General features: G+C 36.8%; 1 protein-coding gene across 17 annotated transcripts in view; it reads left to right on the top strand.

The window, feature by feature from the left end:
• FHIT (fragile histidine triad diadenosine triphosphatase) overlaps positions 1-14,925 on the top strand; it is a 1,443,555-nt gene that overhangs the window by 326,363 nt on the left and 1,102,267 nt on the right. The gene's annotated exons all lie outside the window — the stretch shown is intronic.

Raw genomic sequence — 14,925 nt, 5'->3', positions numbered from 1 at the left:
ACAACATAAAAAGGTTACACTTATTATTATCATTATTTTAATTTATTTATTTATTTTTGGCTGTGTTGGGTCTTCATTGCTGCGCACGGGCTTTCTCTAGTTGAGGCGAGCAGGGGCTACTCTTCGTTGAGGTGCATGGGCTTCTCATTGCGGTGGCTTCTCTTGTTGCGGAGCACGGACTCTCGGCGCGTGAGCTTCAGTAGTTGTGTCGCGTGGGCTTCAGTAGTTGTGTCGCGTGGGCTGTAGAGCGCAGGCTCAGTAGTTGTGGTGCACGGGCTTAGTAGCTCTGCAGCATGTGGGATCTTCCCGGACCAGGGCATGAACCCGTGTCCCCTGCATTGGCAGGAGGACTCTTAATCACAGCTCCACCAGGGAAGTCCCAAAAGGTTATTATCAAATGAGACTTTTTGTAGTGTCAGCTTAATCTTTCTTTTTTTCATTTATTGCTAATTAATTAAAGGAAAAATATCTTTGAAAAATCTGTAAAGGTTGTCCTATGGTTTGTTTTATTAAAATTGCTTAAATCTGATGTGGGAACTTTCTGTTAGCAACATTCTGAAATTTGGACAAAAGCAAAGTAATAGCTTATAATATATATATTTTGAAAGTTGAAAGTAGTATTGATTTGTACTATTTTCCTGAGAGGAAGTTAAGTTTATTGTTTTCGTAAATTCTCCAAATTCTTTTGGTTATGTAGAGGAGGAAAAATAATTTCCCCTCTGCCCTTCTGAATTCTTGGCTGAGACCACCCCAAACCTCCCAGTAATAAAAGATTAACAGGAGAAAAACAAACAGAAATTTATTAACCTGTATACTTCCTGTATACATGGGAGATACCCAGAAAAACTGAGTAACTTCCTGAGATGGTGCATCTACTACCTTAAATACCATCTTCAGCTAAAGACATAAGAAAGATAAGGAGGGTTGGGGTAGGTAGTTATGGGAGTTTACTAGGAAAAGCGTGGTAAACCAGGGTAAGATTTGTTCTGTAGATTTAATGCCTTCTCCATTGAAAAGATTCTCTTGTGATTTAGTCATCCTTCTCTTCTTGGTACAGAGAGGGAGACACTTACTAATGGAGATTTCCTTTATAAATGTGAATATCTCTTACAAAAGGGCAAGTTCTACTCTATTTTCAGAGCTTCTCCTGTGTCTGCTGTTTCTTACAATAATTGGCTCAAAATAATCCTTATGCTGAAGAGTCATATTTTGGGGTGACATATTCTCCTACCCTTCAGTTGTAAGTGGGTAAAACTGAATTCAGGATATCCCGAGTGAAATGAAAATGGGAATTTTGGCTCACATAATTTCAGTTTCCAGTGGGATGAACCTGACTTTTGTCATGGATGGCTATAGGTGCTTCATTGTATATTCAAAACTGTTTCTTCCAGGGGTGAATCTAGGTTTTGTGTAGCCTGAAGTTTACACAGTTTGAAGAAGCTTCTTTATTAAAAGATCATAAATGACCGCATTGCTCTAAAAGGGCCTGGAAACTTAAGTTGCAATAGCTTCATGGTTAATTTGCCTCTGCTCCTCCCTATCTCATAGCCCATTTCTTCTCTACATGCTCTTAATTTTCCTTCAGTCTAAGTCCTTGTGGTGGTGTGAATTTAACTACTATTAAAAAACAAAATTCAACTGAGTGAATTTGAAGATCTAATTGGCTTTATTCAGCAATTCATGAATCAGGCAGCATCCCGTCTAGTAGATAGAAAAGGGCTCCAAAGAGCCTCAGACAAGGAAAGGGCAGAAAGGGGGTGGGATAAGAAAGTCATAAATAAAAGAAAGGATTGTTTCAGGCAAAGTTACCTTCTTGGGGGATGGCAGAGTTCCATCAGATGGATTATCTCACCAGTGCTGGCCAGGAAATTTCAGACTGACTGGTTAAGATTACATTTCTAGGAGAGGCTGAAACTACAATTAGACTAGGTATTAACTCTTGATTTGTTGACATGGAGCTTAGCGCAAGTGACTCCATTCTGGGCCTGTTTTCTTCTTCTTTGTTTTTTTTTAATACTACCCATGTTCTCAGAAGCGCCATTCTCTTACAGCTGATTCGTATAAATCCCCCAGAAGACTCAGATTGGTTACCTTGAGTCACATTCCTACCTCTGGTGAGGGAGATGAGACACCTCAGTTGAGATCCCAGGAGAAAACAATGAGTTGGGGAGGCGCAGTGCCCTAAGGGAGTCAGATGTTGATCAGTCTAAATAATGGGTGTTGACTTCCATGCTCTTCACCCTCTTTTGTTGACTTGGGGGGTAGAGGTGGGTCCTCTAAATTGGATTATGAAACATCCATTTAAACTTGAATTTTCAGCTCTCTTCAGGGATTAAGCTGACCTTAGTAAGAGCAGAAACCATACACAGGCAGGCTGGGAGGTCAATTTCTGATTTTCTTTCAAGTAAACCTCACTTAGGTGTTTTCTGCATGTGAGATACTGGGAAAGGATATCTGGTTGAGAGCCTCTCCCTTGTTGTATCTTCCTTTACCCAGAATTCGTTCTCAGACACAATATGAAAAATACTCCATTGGTCAGTATTGCTTTTTTTCATAGAAGTCCTGTGGAAAATTACAAAGAAAATGAAAACTTGATTCCTAAACTCCTTATCTGTCTTTCTGCTTCCTTTAGATTTCCTTGTCCTTTGCCGATGTTCACCTTTCTGGAATAAGATAATGAAAAGAAAATGGATGATATGTTTCCAGAGTTGAAAGTATCTATACATCATAGCACCACTTTATGATGCTGCTTTAATTAATGATGATACTATCAGTATATCAGAAATATGAACACATCTCCTTTCATAATAAACTCCTTCAGTACAGCAGTTGCCATTAAGAAGTACCCTCTTTTATGGATGATGTAACTGCTGTAATATTTGGAAGTACATGCTGAGTATGAGAATATTAGTGTATTAAGGTTCTTCTGAAAAACAGAACCAATAGGAGGTATTTATGTGTGTGCGTGTGTGTGTGTGTGTGTTACCGAACTCAGGTCCAGCTGCTCGCTGCTTGAAAATCAATACTCAAGAGGCAAGTGTTGGTAGAAATGGAAAAAGTTGTTTTTAATCAGAAAGCTGGCAATCTGGGGAGAAGGTGGACTTGTGTCCCAAAACCAACTCTGAAGACTCTGCTCAGCCATGAACGTTTTTAAAGAGAAAAGGAGAAACAATCTCAGTTAATCATTGAGATAGGGGATCAGACTCATTGCCATTTTCCACTACGTGCAGGCTTGTCGACTTCTTGTGATCTTTCTTTAGATGCTATTTTGTTCACACAGTTTGTTCACAAGATTACCGAAGGGGAAGCTAGGGAAGAGATTTAGTTATCTGTTAATTACTTATTCTTCATTTCTATTTCTTCGATGTAAGGAAAGAACCAACAGGTTAGGCAAGGTATTGTGTGATCAAAAGATTTGAAAGTGTGCTTGGGCCAGAGATGAATAGTGCCTGGCTTAAGGTCAGTTACAATATAGCAGTGGTCCCCAACCTTTTTGGCACCAGGGACTGGTTTTGTGGAAGACAGTTTTTCCACGGACCGGGGTGGGGGAGTAGAATGGTTCAGGCAGTAATGGGGAACGGCAGATGAAGCTTCGTTCGCTCGCCCACTGCTCACCTCCTGCTGTGCGGCCAGCTTCCTAACAGGCCGTGGACCACGGCCCATGGGGTTGGGGACCCCTGCAATATAGCTTTGCTAAAGTGACAAGACAAAAGGGGCCTCCTGCAAAGTGCTCTTTCCTGCCAAAAGCTGTTTACCTGTGTGTGTGTGTGTGTGTTTATTTATAAGGGAATAAATAAATATATTTATTATATATAGGAATTGGTTTATATGATTATGGAGGCTGAGAAGTTGCACAATCTGTCATCTATAAGCTGGAGATCCAGGAATGCTGGTGGTGTAGTTTTAAGAACCAGAAGGCGGATGGTGCAAGTCACAGTTGATGGCAGAAGACTGTCCCAGCTTAATCAGTCAGGCAGAGAGGATGCATTTCCCTTTTCTCTGTCTTTTTGTTCTATTCAGGCCCTCACTGGATTGGATGATGCCCTCTTATCTAGAAACACCCTCAAAAACACACCTAGAAATTATGTTTAATCTGGGCACCCTGTGTTCCAATCAAGTTGAGATATAAAATTAACAACCACAGTTAACTAAGGTATGGCATCAATAATTAAAATCACATTTAAAAAATAGGAACATGCAAAAATGAGAAAATCTTGAGCAGCTAGGCTCTTTGAGGGCCGGGGTCCCTGCTTATCATTTTTGTGTCTCTCAGAGGTCCACAAAGTACCTTCTATATTCTAGATGTTAAATGAATGAGTAAATGAGTGAGTGAATGGCACTGCTAATACCACTTCTTTTTGTCTGTTGCCTTGTTTTCAGGCTTCAACTCTGGTCATGATTTTTATCTCTCGACTTGTCCCTTTTCTTTTATAAGAGACTTGAATATCTTTTTTTTTTTTTTTTTAATCCTGATCTTTTCTCTTTTAACCTTTGATTCCTGACATTTCCCTTTCCATTTCTCTCTTTTATAGTACAACCGCTTTTGTCTGTTTCAGTCTCTCTTCTCCATAGCTTTTTGTGTCAATTTTTTTATTCTTGTAACTTTTCTCTTTTTTAGATACTGTTGGTGAGCTGGTTACTGTATTGAGTTAAAGAAGGCACCCCATTGAGTCATTGTGAGAGAAAGCTGATTAACTGACTAATGATGTAATTTTTACTGTGTTAGGGTCTTTAGCTGCTACAATCTGGGGAAATGAATTGCTTTATAATGGCATTTTTATCATAATCCAAACCTCAAAGCACCTGTACTTTTGTTCCTTTTTCTTTGATTTTTTAAACCTACTAGTTATAAATATTGATTCTTTAACTTTCTCTATATTCTCTGTTTTAAAAATAATACCCATAACTGAAGATACTATGGTAATAAAAATCAACCCTCCACCCCACCCCAGGATGTTCGTTGGCCTCCAGTTATTGCTGGTCTTATTTTCCAGCATAGGAAAGAGAACTAATCAGAACCAATTGAACCCTCCAGAATTCTGTGTTGGGCATGTAGGAAATATCAGATAGGTATAATCATTAGGCTGATGTGATTAATATATTTGTTCTACTAATCATATTATTTCATATTATTCAATAAGTATGTTTCAATAATCTGATTTATTATTTATTTGAAGGGCAGAAAAATATTGTGTCTGTGATAATGAACTCTGAATCTAAATTTCTTAGGTTCAAATCCTAACTACTCTGATTACTAGCTTGGGCAAGTTATTTTCTCTCTATAGTATTCAATTTCCTCATCTGTAGAAGTATTACTATCAATCACATAGAATTATGAGGATTAAATGAGTTATTATTGAAATCCCCTTATGAATAGGGCCTGACACATAGCAAGCATTTAGAAAATGCTAATTGTCCTTGATTTTTTTTTTTTACAGTCTATCCCAATTATTTTCCTCCCAATTTTTTACTTTGAAAGTATTAAAACTTAAGAAAAATTGAGAGAACAACAGATACCCAAATACCTTTCACAGGAATTCAGTTATTCATTAATATTTTGGCACTGTTGTTCATTTGCTTTCTTTTTCTCATTTATATACTTTTGAAAACTAATTGCAATTCAGCTGTAGACATTGTATTTCCACCTGACATTTAACCTTGTGTCTCCTAAGATCAATGTGTAACCATAATACTATTATCACACCCAAGAAATTTAAACACTATGTTATCAAATATAGTCAAATGTCCCCATTAATGTCCCTTGTACCTTGTAGTGTCCCTTTTTCCTTATTTCTATTTTCTTTTCTATAAATCCACTCAGATTACACATTTCTTTAGTTGTTGCACTGCTTTGGACTCTTTAATCTAGAATAGTCTCCTGCTTTTATTTATCTTTCGTGAGTTAATATTTTTGAGGTTTCCAAGCCAGTGTCTTGGAATGCTACGCAATGTGGATTTGTCCAGTTGTTTCCTCATAATTAGATTTAGTTTAAACGTTTTTGGCTAAAATACTACCTAGGTGATATTGTATACTTCACATTGCATCATATCAGAGGCACCTAATTTGTTTGTATCATTCTTGGTGATGCCATATGATCACTTGATTAAGGTGATATTCTCCAAATACCTCAAATTTTGGAAGGTATGTGTTTTATTGAGATTTGTTTTTTGCTTTGTAATTAGTAAGTAATCTGTGAGGTGATATTTTGAGAGTGGGTGAATATTCTGTTTCCCAAGAACTTTTCATCCATTGGTTTTACTATTCATGGATGAATCTTGCCTGTTGGGTTATTCTAATTGTATTAGCCTTGTATATTTATTAGCTGATATTCTTTGGTAACAAAAGAGCTCCTCCTCCCCATACCCATAGTAGGATTGGATTATTATCATCCTAGCTGGAACAATTTACTCATACAGTATGGTACTTCTTTCAGCTAAAATAAAATATGTGTTTTCTTTGCTGCTTTTATCACAGATTTTTTTTTTCAAACTTTGTATTAAGTAAAGTCAGCTTACAGAAGATGCACAAATCATATGTGTATAGCTCAAGGAAGTTCCACAAATTAAATATAACTATATAAACAGATCCTTTTTCTTTAGTGATGCTCAAATTGTCCCCAGGTTAGCCAGTAGGATCCTCTCTAATCTAGTTCCTGTGTCCTTTTGACATGTCTCTGTCAGTTTTGAGTATGCCCTTGAAGAAAATAAGATCTTTTAAGCTTACATTGTATTTTCCCTAGTCCTGATCAAGAATAAGTCATTTCTTCAAAGAGTACTGCCTCCCTTTAGTGGGGAATGGAATTTAGGAACAAAGATTTGGCTACTAGGTGGGATCATTGATACTTTGGTGTCATTACTTCTAAGATATATGTATGTATTTATGTGTATATACATGTATATACTATATATGTAATAACCTACATTTCAAATCCAACATCACAAAATTCTTCTTCAGCTACCCTCATTCCTTATTCGTATCTCCTTTATTCCACTGTGAGAGTTCAATGTATTGATTCATTTGCTCTATCCTATAACATTCAGAAAATAGTGTCAGAAATACTACATCAATACTACTTCCAACAACCAATCTACTAAGTAAAGTTCAAGATTAATTTGTACTTCTTTTTGTACTAATGCTCCACTGTGAATATACATTCAGAGTACCAGACTCAAAACTTATTGGAATTCATTTTTTGTCCTCTGTGGTTATTTTTATCAATATAGCATACCTTTTACTTCTTTTCCTGTTTGCATGCAAGTTTAGGTTTTATCTTTTCCATCTTTTTCTATTTGAATATGTAAAACTTTACATGGTTCAAAAGCCAAACTTAGATAAAAAGTTGTCCAAGGAAGTCCTATTTCATGCCTACCCTTTCAACCCAGGTCTTACCTACCCTCCATAGTAAATGTTTTCATTAGTTTCCAGTTTATCCTTCAGGTGTTTATTACAAAACTAGCAAATACATACATATATACAAATGCTTACTTTCTGTCCTTTCTTATGCAGAAGGTAGTGTACTATACATACTCTTTTTCGCTTTGCTTTTTTTTAACCTGGCAAATTTTCCATATCATTTTATAAAAATCCTCCTTATTCTTTATTACAGCTGACTAGTATTCCTTTTTGTGATATACCGGGGTGGTTCCTGTGGATGGCTTAGATTGTTAAGTATTTTGTTATTAGAAATAAGGCCACAGTGAATAACTTTGTGTCTATTGTTTCTCCTTTATGGTTGAAGGTATATGTTTAGAGCGAATTGCTGTAACTGACATTGCTGTTAAGTAAACATACAGATAAATAGGTAGATGGATATATGAGTAAACAGATACATAGTTTTATTAGCCAATACCGCATATCCCTTCATACAGGTTATACCCTTTTGCGTTCTCACTAGCAATGCAAAAGAGGGACTGTTTCTCCACACCCTTGACAACAGAGTATATTGTCAAGCTTTTGAACTTTTGCTAATCTGGTAAGTGAGAAACAGTATCTTGGTGCAGTTGTTTTTAAATAAATGTCTTATTTTAGAATAGGTTTATATTTATAGAAAAGTTGTAAAGATAATACAAATTGTATGAGTTCTCATGTACTCCACACCCAGTGTTTCCTATTGTTAACCTCTTATATCAGTGTAGTACAATTGTTGTAATTCTAACTGTAGCTTTAATTTGCTTTTCTCTTATTATAAGTGAAGGTAAGCATATTTTCATATGTTTAAAGGCCATTTCTATATCCTTTTCTGTGACCTTCTTGTTCCTTTATTTTGCTCATACAAAGAACTGGGGTTTTGAATACCTTTTTTCCTTTAACTTTTAACAAGTGATTGGTGCTTAATCTATTATATATATTGTATATGCTTTTTTCTAGCATGCATTTGTTTTTTGACTTTGCTTATGGGTTTTTTTTTCCCTGTGCAAAAGAATTTTAAAATTTTCATATAGTCAAAATTTTCAATCTTTTCCTAATTTTTTTTAACATTTGGATTTGAATCATAGTTAGAAAGGCTTTCCCCTCATCGCAGTTGTAAAGAAATTAATGTTTTCTTCTAATACTTGTTTTATTATTGATGTTAGTAGTTGCCCTTGATTTTAAGACTAATCATGTTGAATCTCAAGGGCTGCCACAACTCACAGGATTAATGCTAACAGAAGCTGATGGCTGGGGAGGAAAAGGGGACGATGGAGACTCCAGACTCCTTATCTTTCCTAGTCTCCTAGGCAGGGGTGTTTGGGATTTTGGATCCGTAGTCCAGGGCTCAGCAAATAGAAGTCGTCATAGAGTAACTAAACGAATGAATGAGTAAAAGGAGTTCTAGACAGGAATGATGCGTGGCTTAAAAATTAGGCTCTCTCTCTGGAGAATCTGATGCGCACCAAAGCTACAAAACTAGGATGGAAGAGCAAACAAGAGACACTCAATTTTGGTTTATAGGCCAACTTGCCAAGGATAAGAAACTACAGGTTCCTTATCCTGAGGGGAAGTCTCAGCCTTTAAAGAGGGCTGGATATAACTTATTAATTCTTGTCTCCTTTGTGCAGTCTCCTTTCTTGATCGTGGTTACTTTGGAAACAGTTATATTTGGAGTATTTATACTCTGGAGGAAGTAGGATAGACAAACATGATTTACTCATCGTAAGTCCAATTCTTGGAGCCATCTTTGTGCCAGATGTACAATCATTTTTTTCCCTGTGAATTTTTGCTATGTGTTTATGACACCAAATAGCTGAATTAAATGTGTAAAATTGGATTAGTAATCCAGATGTCTAGAAAATAGTGCAACTTTGTTACCTTGTGATAATATTATATGACTAGACTTTGTGTCTTAATGAGTTAGATACATTATGCACACTTATGTGTAAAGCAATAGAATTGCTAAATTAATTATATGATGATTTTTTTTTATAACTGAATTGTGCTCTACAGAGTGTTTGCTTCCTGCCTTTTATCTCACTTAGACGTGTTCAGTGGCTTTGGTGGCCCAAATCTGGGTTTTTATTTTGCTTCTCCCAATTACTTTTTTAACTTAAAAAGTGGTTTTTGTTCTCTAAGTATCATCTAAAAATAGGCTTTTAAAATTTGTTCTATATCTTCATTTTAATGTTGGTTATGCTGACTTAAAAAAGAAATGCACAACGTGAGAGTTGTGAGTTAAGTTTTATCTGGGGCAAAGTGAGGACTGTAGCCTGGGAGACAGCATTTCAGATAGCTCTGAGAAACTGCTCCAAAGAGGTAGGGGGGAAGGTCAGTATATATGTGATTTTGGTGAAAGGGGAGTACATGCAATCAAGCACATGTATTTTGCAGAAGGTTTCTGCTAGTCTCATGAAGGTTACTGCTAGTCACGAGCAGACGTCACCATGAAGCAATTTAGTGCTTTTCTAGATATGAGGAGAGACAAGAATTGGGCTCATAAAATCGGCTCATAAAATATCTAACTATCTGAAGACCTGTTCTGCCAGTTTCTCCCAGAGCACAGAGCGCCTCCTTTCTGCTCTCCACCCTGAGCTCCTTTCAGGGGTGTTGAAAGTCAGCAGCTGCAGTGGCTCATGATTTAATCCTTGTAGAGGTGGATGGCAAGTGCCAGTTTACAGTGGACAGTTATATGACTGTATGTGTTCACCAAAATTCATAGAAATGTACACTAAAAGGGGACAATTTTACTATTTTTAAATTATACCTGCATAAGCCTGGTTTAAAAAGCAAACAAAACGATGTTTGCTATTATTGAAAAGAGGGAATACTGACCACGTACTGAAAAAACCTCAAAACAAAACAAAACAAAGCAAAATGGTGCTCAGTGACACATATTGTTGAGATGCCCATGAACTCCCTTGAATCTACAGTGGTTGCTTATAATTCCCAGTACATTTTCTCTGAAATTAAAAAAATGTACCTAGCTACAAGTGAGTGAGAATCACATTGTTGTAGGGATATTTCAAAGATATCAAGATTAGCAAAGAATAATGCTTTAGTTGTTATTATTGATAGTAACATGTTACTTGAGCACCTAATGTATTATTTTGCAGTAACATGATTGAGAACCTCTTGCCTCAATGACTAAATTCTTTACCCTTTACTGAAATGGAGCAGGACCCTGTGGGGCCCTCTGAGGTACAAATCTTTTCCGTGTCCCCTCTTTCTTGTTTATAGGAAATAGTCTTCATTTAGCCTCCTTGACCCTCCCTGAGTTCCAAAGGGCAGATTCAGACAGTTGCTAATCAGAAAAGGCAGGGAACACAGAAACAAAGGAGGAGCAGTCAAGAAACTATAGTGCAGCCATGGGGCAGGGTCCTGGTTCCTCCTCAAGGAACCATAACAATATACCTTTGAGTTCTTCTCTTGGAACTAAGGCCACTGCCCAGGTGGAAGGTGGTAACTTCAGGCTGATCACAAGATTCCTGGAGCACCACACTGTTACCTCACCACCAACCAATCAGAAGAAAGTCTGCACACAGTGAAAGATAATGAAGACTCTGACCACCTCCTCAAATGATTAACTGTGATTAACTTCCCCTTTCTCCCTTTAAAAACTTTAACGGTTGAGCAGAATCTTTGGAGTTGGTTTTCAGACATGAGCCCACCTTCTCTCCAGGTTGCTGGCCTCCTGAATATAGCAATCTTTCTTTTCCAATCAACATTTGTCTCTCGAGTATTGGCTTTCAAGCTGCGAGCAGCCGACCCTGAGCTGTGTAACATTACCATCCATGTATATTTGATATATTATGACTTAAGAGTTTTTTAAAAAAAAAATTAAGCACAAATGAGCCCATAGTTACATATTATTCTGCAGGATGCTTCTCTCACTTAACATGTCTTGTGCTCCTGTCCACATTTAGAGTCATTTTTTTATTTATGCTACATATCTGAAATGGCTATAGCAATAACTTTGACTTGGATGGAACAACCATTGCACAATTTAAGAGTGTCAAAATACTCAGTGATCAAGAAAAAAGATATTTTAGGTCAATATCATTTTCAAAATCAAATAAATGCCAAAAAAATCTATGATGAACAAAATATAAAAATTTTAAATAAAGACCAGTGCTGTGCTGAGCCATATTGGAGCCCGAGGCAAAAGAAAAATGAAGTTAATTAAATTAATGAAACTAAGTAAATTAATTTAAAATCATTTAAGATCATTACTACTAATGAGAAAATGTCAAAGATGACAATTGTCCCCATTGAAAACAAGATAAAGAAATGTTGAAAATGTTATATACTTTGTACCCATTAAAGCTACAAAATTGACATTGTAATAAATTCTGGCTTCAGTGTCCTCCAAAAAAATTAACAAAATACATGAAAACCTATAAATAGGAGTGCATATGCAGGCTTAAATGTGATTCAGCATGGCATTAATCTTTATTTAAAATTTTGATATTTTGATCACCATTAATTTTTTCACATCAATTTTGATTTTTAAAAATTTTGCATTGAAGTTTCATCTTGGTCTATGGCCATACCACCCTGAATGTGCCCAATCTCATCTGAAGTATAATCTTGATTACTGAGGGGTTTTGTTTTTTGTTTTGTTTTTTTGTGTTTTTAGCGCGCTCCGTAAGTTTTGTACTTGAGGTGATTGTCTCACTTGCCTCACTCTAATACTGGCCCTGAATCCCATTACTCTGCTTCTTGACCAAATTGGAGATGAACTTCAAGTAGAAGAATAAATGAGAGCTGTACAAGGCATGGTAGAAAGTGCTTTCTGACAGGGTATGGGGTATTTATCCCAGGTCAGGTATCTTGAAGTTGCCCTCAACTTTTCCTTCAGATTGCCATTTAGGTTTCCTGGCCTTGACTAAATTGTCAACTAGACAAAGCAGCTGCTCTGTGTGTGTAGGGGGGGGGGGGGGGGGTGGTAAAGGGGAGCAGAATGGGTAATCCCAAAATATGCCTCTTTGACATAAGGATTATTTTAAGCTGATTATATTTAAGAAACTGCAACACAGAAGCTCTGAAAACAGTAGAAGTTAGGGAATTCTATCATTTGTAGATCTACATTTTTGTAGGGAAAAACTACATTGTAAGGGAAATCTACATTTTATAAGGGAAATCTACCTTTTTAAAGGAAATTTACATTAGAATGGAAGATACTTATTGCCAGAGAACTTTTTCACCAGAGAGACTTACCTGCCTGGCAAGATGACCTTTGTTTTCAAAACATCTCCTCCTCTCACCTTCCTGTGAATTGCCTTCCTGTTTTTGAAGCATCAGACCCCTATCCCTTTCCTTAGCTCAGGATGGTGCATTGGCTTCGATCCTCTGGCTGCCTTTTGAGTCTCATCTTTGTGGACTCCTGTACCTATGTATGTAATTAAATATGTTTTTCTCCTTTAAATCTCATTTTATAGGGGTCTCAGCCAAGAACTCAGAAGGGTAGAGAGAAAATTATTTTTCCTCCACTACAGGGCAGATGAGTGGGGGATGATCCTTTGAGACCTCCAGTGACCTTTGTCTACTGTGGTATGTGGTATTTCCAAAGATTTCCATTTTCTGCCTTTGATTTGCTTTGTGGAGCTTCTTGGCTACTCCTCATGTTCCTCTTTTCTCAGCCTCTACCATCCACTTTCTTTGATTATCTTGCCATTTCCACCCCCATGTGCCTCAGGTGGAATTTTAAGAATCCTGAAATTATGGTCAGGTTTTAATGTTTGACAGAGATGTATCCTTGAGAGAAAGAGGTCTAGTTATTACCAGCTGGGTTTTGGTTCTTGGTGATGAAGCCACTCTTGCTTAGACGTTGAGCAGTTGTGGAAATGTTCCCTTCTTGTGAAGGATCTCTGGCAAGCTGTTGGATGTGACAAGGGCTCTGTGAACCCTGGCCTTTGGCTCCAGTTTTAAGAGTTTTCCTTTATTCACTGGGCAGCCTTTACCATTATGAATCTTGCCTTTTTGCAAGACCAGTGAATTCTGCAAAGGTTTATTGATCTTGATTTAATGTATTCATATGAAGAAATGTAACAGCGAGGGAATAAAGCTTATGTAGGCATTGCAAGGGTCCCTTTGGGGGTCCACTCTATATTACTCATAGCAATGAAAAGTAGAAATGGCAAGTTATATTAGCTAAGTTCAAGATACAAAAGGCAATATTAATTTCACAGGAAGTGTAAAAGGATATGTAAATGTGATCAACTCCCAGGAAAACATTGCAGTATACCACTTCAGGCTTTGAAATTATGCAGTTTAATAAACACTTGTTAAGAAGCATCACATACCAAACATTGAATTTTAAAGCACGTGTTTCTGATCACATACTGTTTTTATGGAACAGCATTATTTTCCTAAGTTTTTCGAGCCCTAAACATAAAGATTGGGGTGTGCAAAGTAGTAGATTTATCAGTAGCAGTCACATGTTCTTGGGAAAGCACAGATGGTTGTGAAAAGAAAAATTCCATGTTGTTGCTTTTTAATTAAAAGTGTAATTTGGAAGTGTGGGCCATTAGACTAGAACCTGAAGTAAAAATTTCTAAGGCAAATGTGTTTAGCCAGTAACTGATGAGGGAGAATTATCATGGAGTTTTAATTAGTTCAGCTCTAATGGGAGAAGCTTTCATGTAAGTTTCTTCTCGCAACTTCCTTGGGTCTATGCTTCTTGGCTAGAAACCTTCCTATTTATTTATAATCAGAACCAAGCTTGAGCTCCTACTAAATGGAAAGGGCTGTTAGGAAGTTGCACCGGATTTTAAAGTCTTAAAGACCAAGCTGTATAGGCAGAGTAAAAAAAAAAAATCTTCATCTTTGAATGAAGTGGTTTCTCAGATGTTTCAATAGATTGTTCAGAGATCAATAGATTGTTCAGAGACTCGGAGGAGTTTTACAGTGTTTTAGACACGCATCAGTAATATTTTGTTCTGAATTTGCTCGTCTTGTACTTTCGTGGAGCTTTTCATTGCTGTTCAGTCTTGCGTTAAGAAATTGAGATAAAAAAGCATTAGGGAGAATGCTTACACTAAGTGGGTGAGGTGTGAGTGAAGGAAACAGTTATTTTCAAATACTGCTGGTGGCAAGTCAGCTGTGTATATAAAAAAATCTTGTATACTGTTTGATCCAACAATTCTGTGTCTATATATTTATCTTAAAGAAATATCTTGACAAATTCACAAAGGCATGTGTCTTTAAGTAATTTTGTTGTAGAGCTGTTCATGATATTAAGAAGAAAAACCAAACATCCTAAGTGCAAAATACATGGTTAAATATTTTCTGTCTTTTGTTGGGGAGGAAGAAATTTTCCTCTACCCTTCTAGGTCCTTCCAGCTGTTATAAGAATTAAATCGAAGTGAGAAAGATTAAGAGGAGAAAGTCAAAGAAAAGTTTAATAACATGTTTACATGGGAGAGACCCAGGAAAATTGAGTAGTTCGTTAGGATGACTGAAACCCTCACCTTAAGCAGCATCTTCAGCTGAAGACAAAAGAGGATGTTGAG

This window comes from Monodon monoceros, unplaced genomic scaffold (genome assembly GCF_005190385.1).
Source record: "Monodon monoceros isolate NGI ecotype Baffin Bay Population unplaced genomic scaffold, NGI_Narwhal_1 Super_Scaffold_3, whole genome shotgun sequence".
NCBI lineage: Eukaryota > Metazoa > Chordata > Mammalia > Artiodactyla > Monodontidae > Monodon > Monodon monoceros.
Note: the sequence above shows the minus strand (reverse complement) of the source record. Positions and strands in the feature narration are given on the sequence as shown.